This window comes from Molossus molossus, unplaced genomic scaffold (genome assembly GCF_014108415.1).
Source record: "Molossus molossus isolate mMolMol1 unplaced genomic scaffold, mMolMol1.p scaffold_m16_p_5, whole genome shotgun sequence".
NCBI lineage: Eukaryota > Metazoa > Chordata > Mammalia > Chiroptera > Molossidae > Molossus > Molossus molossus.
The window spans coordinates 51,287,804-51,302,810 of NW_023425388.1; positions in this window are offsets into that span (position 1 = coordinate 51,287,804).

Consider the following 15,007-nt stretch of genomic DNA (forward strand, 5'->3'; position numbering starts at 1 on the left):
GCATAGTAGCAAAAGATGGGAAGTATCTAAATGTCCATAGAAAGGGATCACTGAAATGAATCAGTGAAGTGGAATACAATGCAGGCCTGAGAAAGGATCAGGAAGCCTATAATGCAGATATGGAAATGATACCTCCAAAATATATTAAGTGAAGAGAGAGAGAGAGATGTAGAAAAGTAAAGTATGCTATTCTTTTCTATAAAATAGGCATCAATTCCTTGTTTATGCTCTAACAAACACATCTGAAGGATACAGAAGAAATTAATATCATTGGTTGAATCTGGAGAGAATAATCAGGTGGCAATTAGATAACAGTAAGAGAATAACTCTCCACTGTAAATAATTTTATACCGTTTAAACTTTAACTCTTGTAGATCTGTTACCTATTCAAAGAATAAAGTTTTTCAGAAGAGGAAGATAATAGTGAAAGGTTAGCAATTTCAAAAAACATCATCTTGTATGCATTTTGAACACCTCTACCAAAGTTCAGTTGGTATCCCAGCAAAGCCCATTTAAACTATCTCTGAAAATATCCTGAGACTGTGAAGTACAAAGAACATGGCAACTGAACCACTCTGTAGAGATAAACAAGGAAACCCAGGTAGTTTTTCATGGATGAAAACTTTTTTTTGATGTCAGGTATACATATCTGAGTGCTCGTCTTCCTATGAGTTTTTTAAACTTCTTAAATAATTTTAGACTTACAGAAGAGTTGCAAAAATAATAGACAGTTCTTGTATACCACCTTGTACCCGGTTTCCTGCAATGTTAACATCATATATAATCATAGTACAACTATCAAAACTAAGAAATTAACATTGGAAACAAAAAGGAATTAGCATTGATACAGTGCTATTAACTACACTACATACTTTATTCTGATTTCCTGTGAGCTTCTAAATTATGTTTCAAAACCTACTTGATGAAGAAAGCAAGCCATGAGTAGGAACTTAAACACATTATTTCTTTCTGCTCTTCAGCAAAAATTTGTATTTTTTGTCCTTGAATTTTAATTTCTTGTCACAAATATTTTGCAAATGTTCAAAAAAGGTATATAGTTTTCTGAAGATTTTTAAATATATACATAGTAGAGCAGACTGACTGTATATTGCAAGCAATGGCATGCTGTAGAATTGTGGAATTGGCTTAAAGGACTACTTAAATTATGGCCTGAAGGAGGTGCTATCTGTTTCATTACTTGAAAAATTTGCAAATTATCCACTAAATTGAAAAGATTTCAATTCCATTCCTGAGTTTACCATCCAAAGCAGTGGTTCTCATAGGATGGTCCTCAGTCAAGCAGCATCAATTTTATCTGGGCAATTGTTAGAAATTCAAATTTTCAGCAATCTGTGTTTTAGCAAGCCCTGGTTGATTACGAAAGCTAAACATTAAGGATCTCTGATTAAAACAATTGAAACCTGGCTTGTGTGGCTCAGCTGGTTGGAGTGTCGTCCTGTACACCAAAAGCTTGCAGGTTTGATTCCAGGCCAGGGCATATACCTAGGTTAAGGGTTTGATCCCCAGTTGTAGAGATCGATGCTCTCTCTCTCTCCCTTTCTCTAAAGAAATAAATAAGTAACGTTTCCTTGGGTGAGGATTAAAAATAGTTGTTTTTTGCTCTGGCCAGTTTGGCTCAGCAGTTAGAGCGTCAACCTGCGGTCCAGAGAGACCTGGGTTCGGTTCCCACTAAAGGCATGCACCTCGGTTGCAGTTTGTCTCCCACCCTGGTTGGTCGTGCGGGTGGCAGCCACTCGATGTGTCCCTTTCATGTCGATGTTTCTCTCTCTCTCCCACTCTATCTGAACAAAAAATCAAACAAACAAAAAATGTCCTCGAGTGAGGATAAAAAAAAAAAAATAGTTGTTTTGATGACTAAAGGGAGAGGGGCTGAGGAGTGAAGAACTAACAGAGAAAGGGAAATTCCAAATGGACATTCAAATTGTCCCTTTGTTGAGAGAAAGGTTTTGTTTCAGATTATTTGTTTCTTAGAAATTAGATTGTACTTTGTTTCTTCAAAGTACTGACTTACTTTTGCATATATCAAAATTTGGCCACGGCCACCTTTGACTTGAGTAAATTGGTTCCAAAGACTAAAAAATGATTAACATAGAACTTTTATGTTGATGACCTTTCTGCTGGAAATCAATCAGGAAATGCGTATAGACAATCCTGGCTTTGCACAGTTCTGATAAGCCTAAATTTCAGTCTAGTTAAATTAAGACCAGTCTCTCAACAACACGGTGCAAATTTTAGTTACCACAGTATATTGCCTGTGAGTAATTACATTGTACAAACTTCACTGTCTTCAGAACACTAGAAAAATAACAGATGTACATCATGATGGGTGGCCAATCACATGGACTCAAAGTCTCTGTACATCTTGTTCCGTTTCCACAGTCTAGCAAAGTATGTATTGCTTATTTGTCTCCCAGTGATAAACCCATATGACATTTTACAAAAATGAATCACTGAAAGAGGGAACTGTTCAATAAAGATGAAAGTGCGACGAAGAAAGGTAAAGTGACATTGCTAGGAGGGAAACGGGTATGATGGAGTGTCGTTAACGCTGCAGTTCTGGAGACTCTGGGCCGCAGCCGGAGGAATTCTGTGAAGGTGAACCTAACCACAGAAATGAGGAAAGTGGTTGTGAACAAAAGGTGAAGCTGTCCCGGGGGAGTGATGCCTGCAAAAACCGTCACGTTAAAGGACCCCTCAGAGATATTTCATAACATTCAATCACAAAGGATAAAATTTTGTAAGCAAAAATAAGTTGTCAAATTGTACTCCCCTGGGAGCCTGGGCCTATTATATGAGTGGATTGTTAGACTTTCGGGGAATGAGGGCCTGAAAATTGTATAGTAAGTTTGAAATGTTAGTTCAGAGAATGTAGTTGCATGTTGCATAAGTTACTTTTATCCTCTAAGGTTTACTATCTTGCTGGTTGGGGTACATCTGTAATACTTCAACAACAACAACAACAATAATAATAATATCTTGCTGGTTGTCATGCTTAGTAAGTTACTGGTCTGGTAATAATATTTAAATTATTGTCTCTTTTTATTTCTGACAGATACAATTACGTGTACATTTTCTTTATTAAGCTAGAAAAGAATTGTTGGCTCTTCTCCCAGGTGTGCCGTAGTTAAAAGGAGGGAACGGGAGGAGAGGGAGAAGAGGACAGGGACCGGGAGAGAAGGGGATACAAAGAGCAATGACTAGGAAGAGGAGGGGGAGCTCTGCCCCCCCCATCCCCCCTCCAAATTGTTCTTTGAATAGGGTCTTATTCTTTTCTTAGGGATTCAATTCTTCTTTGTCTTTGTTATTTTAAATGTTTTTGTTTCAAGTTCTCTTTAGGACAGTCTTTCTATTATCTGAAGCGCATGGCCACTGAATCCTGCTGCTTGTTATAAGTGCTGACTCTCAGGCATGGTGAATTGTTTCGTGTATGTTTTGATATGAGCACATCTGTAGCAGGGCCTGCTTTTTCCTCAGAAAACCCACTGTGCCCTGGGTGAAAAAGAATCCTCCTGGTAGATCCATTTTAATGACTTCTGCCAAGAGTCTTGGGGTGTCACTGTGTTTGGACACATTTTTATGTTAAGTTCTCAGCTTGGGGTTCAAGGGGCTTCATTGTAAAATAAATTCAAACTCCAAACCTGTATGAGGAACTGGACTCTAAGATGTGAACAATGTGGGAAACTGGGTGAGCGGCGTCTATGGGAATTCTATGTGCTATCTTTGAAACTTTTCTGCAAACCTAAAATTGTTCCAAAATAAAAAACTTATTTTTAAAAAGCGAAGCCCCTAGATGACTAAAAACAATTAAAGCCTTAGGTAGCCATAGGGTTAGCTTGTATGCTTACTAGTTCTATTTTCATTTCCATCTTCATCTTGGGTATCTGCAATACCCCTTTTTTCTTGTAAGTTCAGCTATGAATTTACAATAATATTCGTTATGATTTATCTAGCATTCCTGGGAATTGGTACAGGTGGATTTCCAGATTGTATCAGTCCACTATACATGGAAACTTACTTTCCAATTTCCTCTTTAATGCACACAAATCAAGCTTTCATCTCTACCACTGAAACTGCTCCAGTCAACCTTACCAATAACATTCATCTCGCAAACCTAGTGGTCAATTCTTGATAGTCATATACGCAGTCTTTCATCAGCATTTGAAAAGTTGAGCACACTTTCCTTGAAATTCTTTATTCTCTTGGTTTATCACACACTCCTCTTTTTTTCTCCTCCTTCATTGGCTCTGCTTAGACTTCTTTGTGGACTTACTCCTTTGCTGACCTTTAAATGTTAAATGCTTCTGGACTCAGTCTGCCACCAGGCTCCTATCATAGTACACCCACTCCCTAGGCGCTACTGTCCAGTTCAAAGATTTTAAATGTCTACATATGCCAGTGACTCCTAGATTGAGATCTTTCTATCTAATTTCTGCTGCCTGCCCCCCAGGACTGCAGACTCATATATACAATTGCCTACTCAACATCTCTACTTAAATGCCAAATTTAATATGATCCAAACAGAACTCTCCATTTGGTGCCAACAGTAACAGAATAGATTGTCCAGTATATGCCTGTGGTAGGCCTTGTGATGTAGCAGCAACTAGAACAGAAAAGTAAATCACTATGGCATAGCAAAATCTTCTTTAGGGGGTAGAAGGCAGACCTTTGAATATGAACATGGCCCTTCCGCAAGTCTAAGAGTACAAGATGGTAAAACCATAGTTCTCTACGTTGACCACCCAAATTTTAAGTACAGCTTCATGAGGGACCTCAATTCAGAGACCTACTATTTTACTATCTTTGGAGAAAAAAATCTTGAGACTAGCCAGACCGAACAAGGAAATGACACCTAACTACATGGAGAAGAGAAGGAATTTCTGAAGCCTGCTTTTTTTTTTTTCTCATTTAATTTCACATTTATTCTCAATACATTGTGCTGGGAAAGAAGAGTCATGGGTGTATAGGACTGTGCTTTCCTATTGTCTTTCAGACAGATTTGGGGTCCAGATTCTAATTTTCTTTAAAGTGAGGATCTGAATCCGAATCAGAGGAGGTCAACTGCTGCTCAGAGCTGGCTATTTAGAGAAAGGCAGGGAACAGGAATGTACTTGACCTTAGAGGGTTCATGTTCCAGGGCTCCCATTCGGGTATCTGAGGATCCTCCATGTAGATTACATGTGTGTATGTGGCAGGGGGAAGGGCACAGCAGTTCCCCAAAGGGAATGTGATTGGCACAGGCCCGGGGCTGGTATTTAGAAGGTGAGAGGTTGGTCACATGTGCAAAGGGAGGACCTGAGAAGACAGTGTCCTCTCATCTATATCCCAGGATCCTATGAGGGCCTCTCCATGAGTACAGGACCAGGGTTTGCTCCTTGGCCTCTGGTTGGCCTCTTTAATAGTTGAGTATAAACCCTACAAATCTATGAGCATTTGTTGACATTGCTGTTACTCTTCTTTATTCCTCTGTGCTTGAGACCCTGGGCAATTGCTTTTGACCAGACATGATTCTGAGACAGGTTAGTGAGAAGCTAGAAAACTTCCTTGGCAAGTGGGATGGGGAAAAGAGACAGATATTTGAATGGCTGAACAATTGACAGCCAGATGATAAATCACAAGGTCTTATCTTCCCTAACCAAAAACACTTAGGAACAAATGGTTTACACATTCTAGATCATGCCAAGCAGACCTGCCTTAGGCCCTCTTTGGTGACATTCTTTGAAGGTGAAACTGACCAGAGAATGACTGACCCTATATGTTCATTTTGATGAATCAATATATTAAAGGACACACCTGAAAAGCTGATGAATATTTTATTGAGATCTGCCCCTGAAACCTCCCCTGAAATTCCTATCTTTAGAAAACAGATAAACCCCTGAGCAGTGGTTAGAGCATCAGCTCAAAGACCAGAGAGGCCCAGGTTCGGTTCCCACTAAGGGCGTGTACCTTGGTTGTGGTTTGTCCCAGCCCTGGTTGGGGTCGTGTGGGTGGCAACCACTTGATGTGTCTCTCTCACATTGGTGTTTCTCTCTCTCTCTCTCTTCCTCCCTCTCTCCCTCCTGCTCTATCTGAAGATATTTGCAAAAATGTCCTCAGGTGAGGATGAAAAAAAAAGAAAGAAAACAGCCAAAAGCCCTTAAGACAAAGGACCCAGTACCTGCTCTCTCTGGAGCATGCCTGTGCCTCCTCTACATCTTTTCTCAGGTGAGCATCTTTGCTTTCTTTCTCCTAAGCTCTAAGGAGAAAGACTTTCTTTTCTCTTTTCCCCTCCATGAGACTTTCAACCAGAGGAGCTGCAGTCATCAGCAGCTCACCCCAGGCTAACACTCTGAACCTGTCTCCAAGGGCCTTCCTTTTGCCTCTGTAAGTTGTTTCCTGAGTTCATGCAGCCCAGCTGGCTCTGTGATTTTCTTCTGCCTCTGTGACTTTCTTTCTAAAGGACCAAGGCAGGCTCACCGAGACTTGACTCTGCCTCATGTTTCCAAAGGGCCAAGGCAGCTCTACATAGGTTCACACTTGTTGCTATGATCTTGTCTATTCTATCTTAAGCCTTTCTTCTGTTTCACTGTCCCAGCTTTAATAAGCATACTCTCAAAATCACCTGGACTTGTGTTGTAAAATCTTTCCTGCATGAAGTTAAGAATTAACACATTTTGGACCGTGCCAGGGCAGACCCACCTTGGTCCCAGTTCCTTTCCTATGACAATTTTTCTTCCTCACCTCTTCACAGTCAAGGAATTCCCATTTTTGTAGAGAACATTAGATTTCCTGGCCACTCTAAGGTTTAATTAACTGGCCTGCAGGATTTTCTCAACCCTGGGTTTATTTTTCCTCCTTTACTTCCTAGGGGTTGCTAATAATTTGAAGCTGAAATGTCATGGTCTCCTTTTTTTTTTTTTACCTGAGTTTTCTCTGCAGCCACAGGGTTCCAATCCAGGGTGAGCAGAGAGCTGGCAATTAGTCTGACCCTCTGGAATTCAGCATGGTCTGGAGATACCTGAGTGTAAAGACGTGTTTGCTCCTCTCTGCTCTGGCAAGTTCTAATTGCTTTTTTAACAAATTTTCTACCAGTGTTTCTGTTTTATTCTCACATGCCCATGTCCAAAGGAGCACGGTGCTACCAATTCCCGAGTCTTTGACTCTACAATACAAACGAGGTCGTTCATCAGCTTTACCCACTCCCAGTTCAGGACTAGGCTTTCTCCCGTCTGCTAATTTTGTCATCATTTCCCCATTTGCTTCCCAATTTAAGAAGCTTTGTGAGGTGATTTCTGTTTTCCAACTTTCTACAGTGTTTAACTCCTTGAAATAAGACTTTTGCCATTATTTTAGGGAGCTTTCAAGAGAGGGCAGAAGTTAATATCAATCTTTTAACTCTAACCAAAAATCAAGACTTTAATATATAGAGGCTGGACTTCCGGTCAAGATGGCGGCGTAGGTAAACGCGGTATCACATCCTCCCACAACCACATCGAAGTTACAACTAAACTACAGAACAGCCATCATTCAAAACCACTTGAAATCAAGCTGAATGGAAGTCCTACAACTATGGAATTAAAGCAGCAGCTGCATTGAGACTGGTAGGAGGGGCAGAGGCAGCGGGCTGGTCCCACACCCACGTGTGGCAGATAAAAATCAGGAGGACACTTCAGCTGGGAAGATCCTCCCTGAGGACTGAGGGGTCCCCGTCCCACACCAGACTCCCTGCTCAGGGTTCCAGTGCCAGGAAGAGAAGTCCCCATAACTTCTGGCTGGAAAAACCAGCGGGAACTGAGGCTCAGGGAGGCTGAGGCAGCTGGAGCCCCAGGCAGCTCCTTAAAGGGCCCGCGCACGAACTTACTCGGACTTGCTCCCTCTAAGCTTGGAGGGGAGGCAGCTCGAGGAGCACGAGAGACACACAAGGAAGAACCGAGCTGTTTAGTATTGGAGCAAGGGCTGGAGAGGGGGCTTTCTCCGGGACAAACGTGCTGTCAGAGGCCTTTGTTCCTTTGTTGAGCCCTTCCCTGGGGCGGCAGACAGCCACCATATCTGGGACTCCAACAACCTGGCTCACACTGGTAGCCCCGCCCTGCTGACTCCCTGAGGCCCCACCCCGCCCCACCCAACTTTCAGGCCCACCCAAGCTGTTGCCAGTTGCTTAACCATACGATAGGCCTGTCCTGGATCCTGCTTCAGGTTTTTCCTAAATTCTTTCAAATAAGCAGCATCTGGTCTCAGATAGCCCCATACCTCTCATGAAGTAATACACAGAAACAAACACAGAGAGGCAGCCAAAATGAGGAGACAAAGAAACAGATCCCAAATGAAAGAACAGAACAAAACTCCAGGAAAAGAACTAAGCGAAATGGAGATAAGCAACCTAACAGATGCTGAGTTCAAAACACTGCTTATAAGGATGCTCAATAAACTTAGTGAGGGCCTCAAGAGCATTAAAAAAGACCAGTCAGAAATGAAGGAGGCACTAATGAAATAAAGAGTAATTTACACAGATTCAATAGTAGAGTATGTAAATCTAAGAAGCAAACCATTGAGTTGGTATATAAGGAAACATAAAACGCCCAATCAGAACAGCAAAAAGAAAAAAGAATCCAAAAAAATGAGGAGAGTGTAAGGAGCCTCTGGCACAACTTCAAGCGTGCCAACATTCGCATCTTGGGGGTGCCAGAAGGAGAAGAGAGAGAACAAGAAATTGAAAACCTGTTTGAAATAATAATGGCAGAAAACTTTTCTAACTTGGTGAAGGAAACAGACATACAAGTCCAGGAAGCACAGAGTCCCAAACAAGATGAACCCCAAGAGGCCCACAACAAGACACATCATCGTCAAAATGCAAAAGGTTCAAGATAAAGAGAGAATCTTAAAAACAGCAAGAGAAAAGCAGTTAGTTATCTATAAGGCTGTCAGCTGATTTCTCAAAAGAAACTTTGCAGGCCAGAAGGGAGTGGCAAGAAATATTCAGAGTGATGAAAAGCAAGAACCTACAACCAAGATTACTCTCTCCTGCAAAGCTGTCATTTAAAATCGATGGCCTCAACTTACACCCTACACGAGAATAAACTCAAAATGGCTAAAAGACTTAAATGTAACTCATGAATCCATAAAAATCCTAGAAGAGACTGTAGGCAACAAAATTTCAGACATCATACGCAGCAGAATTTTTACTGACACATCACCTAAGGCAATAGAAACAAAGGAGAGCCCTGGCCGGTTTGGCTCAGCGGTTAGAGCGTCGGCCTGCAGTCCTGAGAGACCCGGGTTTGGTTCCCGCTAAGGGCGCGTACCTCGGTCGTGCGGGTGGCAGCCACTCAATGTGTTCCTTTCACATCGATGTTTCTCTCTCTCTCTCTCTGTTCCCTCTCTCCCTCACACTCTACCTGAACAAAAAAAATGGGAAAATGTCCTCAGGTGAGGATAAAAAAAAAAAAAAAAAGAAACAAAGGAGAAAATGAACACATGGGACTACATCAAACTCAAAAGCTTCTGCACAGCGAAAGATACACTCATCAAAACGGAAGGGCTACCCACTGTATGGGAGAGCATAATTGCCAATGATACATCAGATAAGGGGTTAATTCCCAATACATATAGAGTGCTCATACAACTCCACAAAAGAAAGACAAAGAATACAATTAAAAAATGGGCCCTGGCCGGTTTGGCTCAGCAGTTAGAGCGTTGGCCTGCGGTCCGGAGAGACCCGGGTTCGGTTCCCGCTAAGGGCGCGTACTTCGGTTGCAGTTTGTCCCCAGCCCTGGTTGGTCGTGCGGGTGGCAGCCACTCGATGTGTCCCTTTCACGTCGATGTTTCTCTCTCTCTCTCTCCCTCCCACTCCATCTGTACAAAAATTGGAAAAACGTTCTCGGGTGAGGATAAAAAAAAAAAAAAAATTGGGCAGAGGAACTAAATAGACACCTCTCCAAACAGGACATACAAATAGCTAAGAAACATATGAAAAAATGCTCAGCATCACTAATCATCAGAGAGATGCAAATTAAAACAACAATGAGGTATCACCTCACACCTGTCAGAATGGCCGCCATCAACAAATCATCAAACAACAAGTGTTGGTGAGGGTGTGGAGAAAAGGGGACTCTAGTACACTGCTGGTGGGAATGCAGACTGGTGCAGCCACTATGGAAAACAACATGGTGTTACCTCAAAAAATTAGAAATTGAACTTCCATTTGACCCAGTGATCCCACTTCTAGGAATATACCCTAAGAAGCCTAAAACACCAATCAGAAAGAATATATGTACCCCCATGTTTGTAGCAGCACTATTTACAATCGCTAAGATCTGGAAACAGCCCAAGTGTCCATCAGCAGATGAATGGATAAAAATGCAGTGGTACATATACACAATGGAGTACTATGCAGCTGTAAGAAAGAAAGATCTCTTATCCTTTGAGACGACATGGAGGGACCTGGAAAGTATCATCCTAAGTGAAACAAGCCAAACAGAGAAAGACAAGTTTTATATGATCTCACTTATTTGTGGAATATAATGAACATAACAGTCTGAGGAAGGGGGTAGTCCCAGAGACGCAGAAGTGGGATACAGACTGACAATCCCCTAAATAGGGGGGTGGTGGGGGAGAGATAAACCATAGAACTTATATGCATGTATGCATGAACAGTGGACATGGACAACAAACTGGGGAAAGGGCAGGGAGGGAGGGGGAGGGGGGAATCAGTGGGGGAAAAAGGAGAAACATCTGTAACAAAATTAATTAATAAAAAAATAAAATAAAATAAAATAAATCGATGGCCATATAAAGAGTTTCCCAGACAAGAAGAAGTTAAAGGAGTTCATCACCACCAAACCGTTATTATATGAAATGATGAAGGGTCTTTTTGAAGAAAAAGTTAAAATATTTGAACAAACAAAATGGCAATGAATACATATCTATCAACAATGGAATCTACAAACAAAATGAACAGGCAGACAGAAACATTCTCATAGATACAGAGAACATTTTGTTGGTTGCCAGATGGGAGGGGGTTGGGGGAATGGGTGAAAATGTGAAGGGATTAAGAAGTACAAATTCGTTGCTAGACTGACAAACCTCAAAGGGAAAGGGGTTGGGGGTGGGAAGAAATAAACCAAAGAACTTATATGCATAACCAATGGACACAGACAATAGTGTGGGAAAAGGTGGAAGGGGGACGGGAGTGGCAAGGAGGGGGTCAATGGGGGAAAAATGAGGAACATCTGTAAAAATTCAACAATAAAGATTAAAAAAATAAATAAATAAAATGAAACTAAAATTCTTGTGTTCTTGCCACTTGATGATGGAGAGTTTATTTGAGATTTCATCACCAGCATAACTGTATAGAATATGACTTACTCAGATAAATGTTGTATGCCCTTATTTCAGAGTGTGAATAAAGGTACAAATCTTCAAATTAAAAAAAAAATATATATATATATATATATATAGATATAGAGAGAGAGAGAGAGAGAGAGAGAAGAGAGAGAGAGGCAAAAATCCCCATTTGAAGGGGGAGGGCAGGGTGAAGCAAAGGTGGGGTCATTGATGCCCCCAGGAGCCTGAAGAATCCACTTAGAATCACAAACTATTCAGAGTTCCCTGGGAAGCTTTGCAACCTCAATTCCCACAAGTTTGCCTACAGGATAGCCCAGGGGGGCTCTCATCTCTCTTTTCCCTCAAGCATAGCATTCAAAAGCAAGTATCTTATAAATCATTTAATAAATCATTTAATCTCCACATGTTTTTTACCTTTAGGAACCTGAGTTAGTCCAAAGTTAGAAAATACATGCCTCCCCCTGCAAAATTTAATAATTATGCCTCAGTCTGTACCCTGTTGATTTCTATCCGTCAGTGATTCCCACTGTCCACAAGTATACAAACATCTATCTTATCGATTAATATAGAAATGAGCATACTGATTCTACTTTTTAACCTGGGAACGTCATTTAGTTCAAGTGACAGATTTTTCTTTCCATTATTTACTTTGATGAGCCTAACAGATTCAGAAGCTAATCCCAGGTTAGAGACAGACGGGAAAGACAGGAAGCTTCCCATAGAAGGTTCCAAAAGGTCTACCTTTCATTCCTTTTGGCACGTCAGGAGTTCAGTCCAGAGCACCGGGAGGGAGTTCGACAGCTGAGTTGACCACAGCACCACCTTGTCCAAGAACCAGGTTTTGAAGTGTATTTAGAATTACATCTATTAGAATCACATTTTATTTTACTCGACCAGCTGGCAAAAAGACAGTTAGACACAGGGTCTGAGGTTTTTTAATCAACTAATAGAGAGACATTGGATTATACAGAAAGGTAAGTCATATCAGGAATACAGAGACCAGACTGCAGAGACCAGACTGGTTCAACTACAATTTAAGCAAACAAATTTCACTTTCTACTATAAACATATTCTTCATAGATTGAAGAAACACTTCAAAATTGTATTTGCTTTGCAATAGAAAGGAGATTAGTAAACATGAATGAACAGCCCGGGGAAAACATGTAAGAAGCATTAAACATCTCAGGGCCCTGGCCAGATTACTTAGCTGGTTAGAGCACTGTTTTGATCGGATATGCCAAGGTTGGGGGTTCGATCCCCAGTCAGGGCACATCCAAGACTCAGCCAATGAATGCATAAATAAATGGAACAACAAATTCTATCCCTTCCCTTCTCTCTCTAAAATCAATTAATAGCTCTGGCCAGTTTGCTCAGTGGTTAGAGCATTCGCCCAAGAAACAAAGGGTTGCAGGTTCGATTCTTAGTCAAGGGCATATACCTGGGTTATGGGTTTGATCCCTGACCCTGGTTGTGGGGGAGGCAGCCAATTAATGCACCTCTCTCACAACAATGTTTCTTCCCTCCCTTCCACTCTACCTAAAAATGAATGGGAAAATATATTTGGGTGAGGATTAACAATCAATCAATCAATAAATAAATAGTTTAAAAATTTTTGAAAAAAGAACATCTTGGGAAAATTTTTGGTATTTATTATTGAATCTAGCCAGAGACAGAGCCTTATAAGTTACAAGTAAATAAGACCCTTTCTCCACCAGTCTGATCTCCTTATTCCTGATATCACCAGATTGTCCTTTACCTACTGTGGAGGACAATGACCTAATACTTTGAAATTTTCAAGTACTTGACATACAGGTTTCTTGCCCCCAAAACCTAATAAATGACATTGTAACATACATACTTTTTTTTATTTAGATCAAGTGTAAGTGTAAAATTTTAAAATTACTTTTCAAAAAGACCTTAAAGGAAACAACAAATAAATGAAAGCCTTCAGCAAAGGGACACTACCCTTGTCTTCTCCCTTTGGGGAAGACGTAAAGACCATCCCAAACAGAGACCTCAGAGAGCACCAGCTGGTTATGCATCGCCTCAGCCTTCAACGGGAGTTAGGAAAATGGCAGCGTAGCAGTTCTAAGAGGCATTTTGGTATTGAAGTCTTTTTGATATAATCAGAAATAGTTTTCATCAGGAGCAACTGACAATACTTACCTGGCTACTCACAGACCGGTGGCCTGTCATACAGAATTCAAAACTGAAAACAGTCTAATTTGCCTCTGCCATGGTCTGGCTAATGACTACAGATTTTTGTAGGCCTACAATCTGTACCAGTGTATCCCAAACAGTCAGAAATTCCAGGTGGAATACATTGACACACAGTATTTATTTGGGTAGTTATGTAATTGTTTTCATCAGTATTGGAAAAATACAACAAATTAAATCTGATTTCACTCAAGCAAAGTAAATGCAAATTGACTTAAAAAATTAGGTAAATAATTCAGATGGTACTCAAGTGTGGCAAAAATGATAAGATCTAGATAATGGAAGGATGACTGGACTTATACCAAGGAAATAAGGTCTGTAAATTGCTGTTTTACTTCTTTCTCCTGCACCCCAGCCTCAGATGCAAGGACTGGATTTAAGGACTGCCACCACCTAGCCCATGCTCCAGGCCTAGCTTCAAATTTGAACATATTCACCATACAAAATTCACAAATAACATCAGCAGAAGTAACACCGTAGCAACTAATGGGGCAGTGAACAGGAGGAAATGTCCTGCCTCACTGAGCTTTGTTTCTTAAGGTAGTAGGGTCAGGAGAAATTTTATTTTTTAAATGCCCTTTACTAGTTTCAAAGTACTGCTTGTACAATAAAAAAAAAAAAAAGATAAAAAAGTTCAAGTAACTGCAATTTGTTTTACAATTCAGACTGTTTAAAACAGCTCTTTGTTAAAAGCATCTTTATATAAATCATCACCATTTCAGTAATTAAATGAAGGCCCACAGGTAATAAAAATGGTCATATAAACTGCAGGGAACATCAAGATGAATAGCAAGGAGCAGTGGACTCTTTTAAAGAAATTAAAACAGAGTATCATCATTATAAATCTCTATAGAAAATATATGATATCCCCTCATTCTTCTAATTATTCACTTTCATTCAAAAATATTTGAGTGCTTATTATGTGTGCAAAAAATTGCCACCAGCAATGGGAAAATCTTCTCATCAGTTCATTTGACCTAAGAATTAAAAAAAAAATCATTTTGCCATTTTTGGATCAAAATTCACAACTTCTTGGATGCTTTTCTGGATCAACTCTATTCTATTCTAATAATTTCTTTGCTGTCTCATCTCAGTCTTTCTTATTATCTTATTCTTTTATACACTATTCACCAAATTGATTGGGCATTGTGGCAGGCAGAATAATGCCCCCCACCCCCACCAAATGTCTACATTCTAATCCCCCAAACATGTGAAATATGTTATCTTTCAAAGGCCCCCAAACATGTGAAATATGTTATCTTTCAAAGGGGATTTTGCAGATGTTATTAAGTTCAAGTGGAGAGATTATTCTGTATAATCTAGGTGGGCTCAGTATAACCATAAAGTCTTTAGAAGAGAAAAGGAGGAGGGTCAGAGTGAGAGAAGATGTGTCAATAATGGAAGCAGAATGACGTAGCCAGGAGCCAAGGACTGTGGGCAGCCTCTAGAA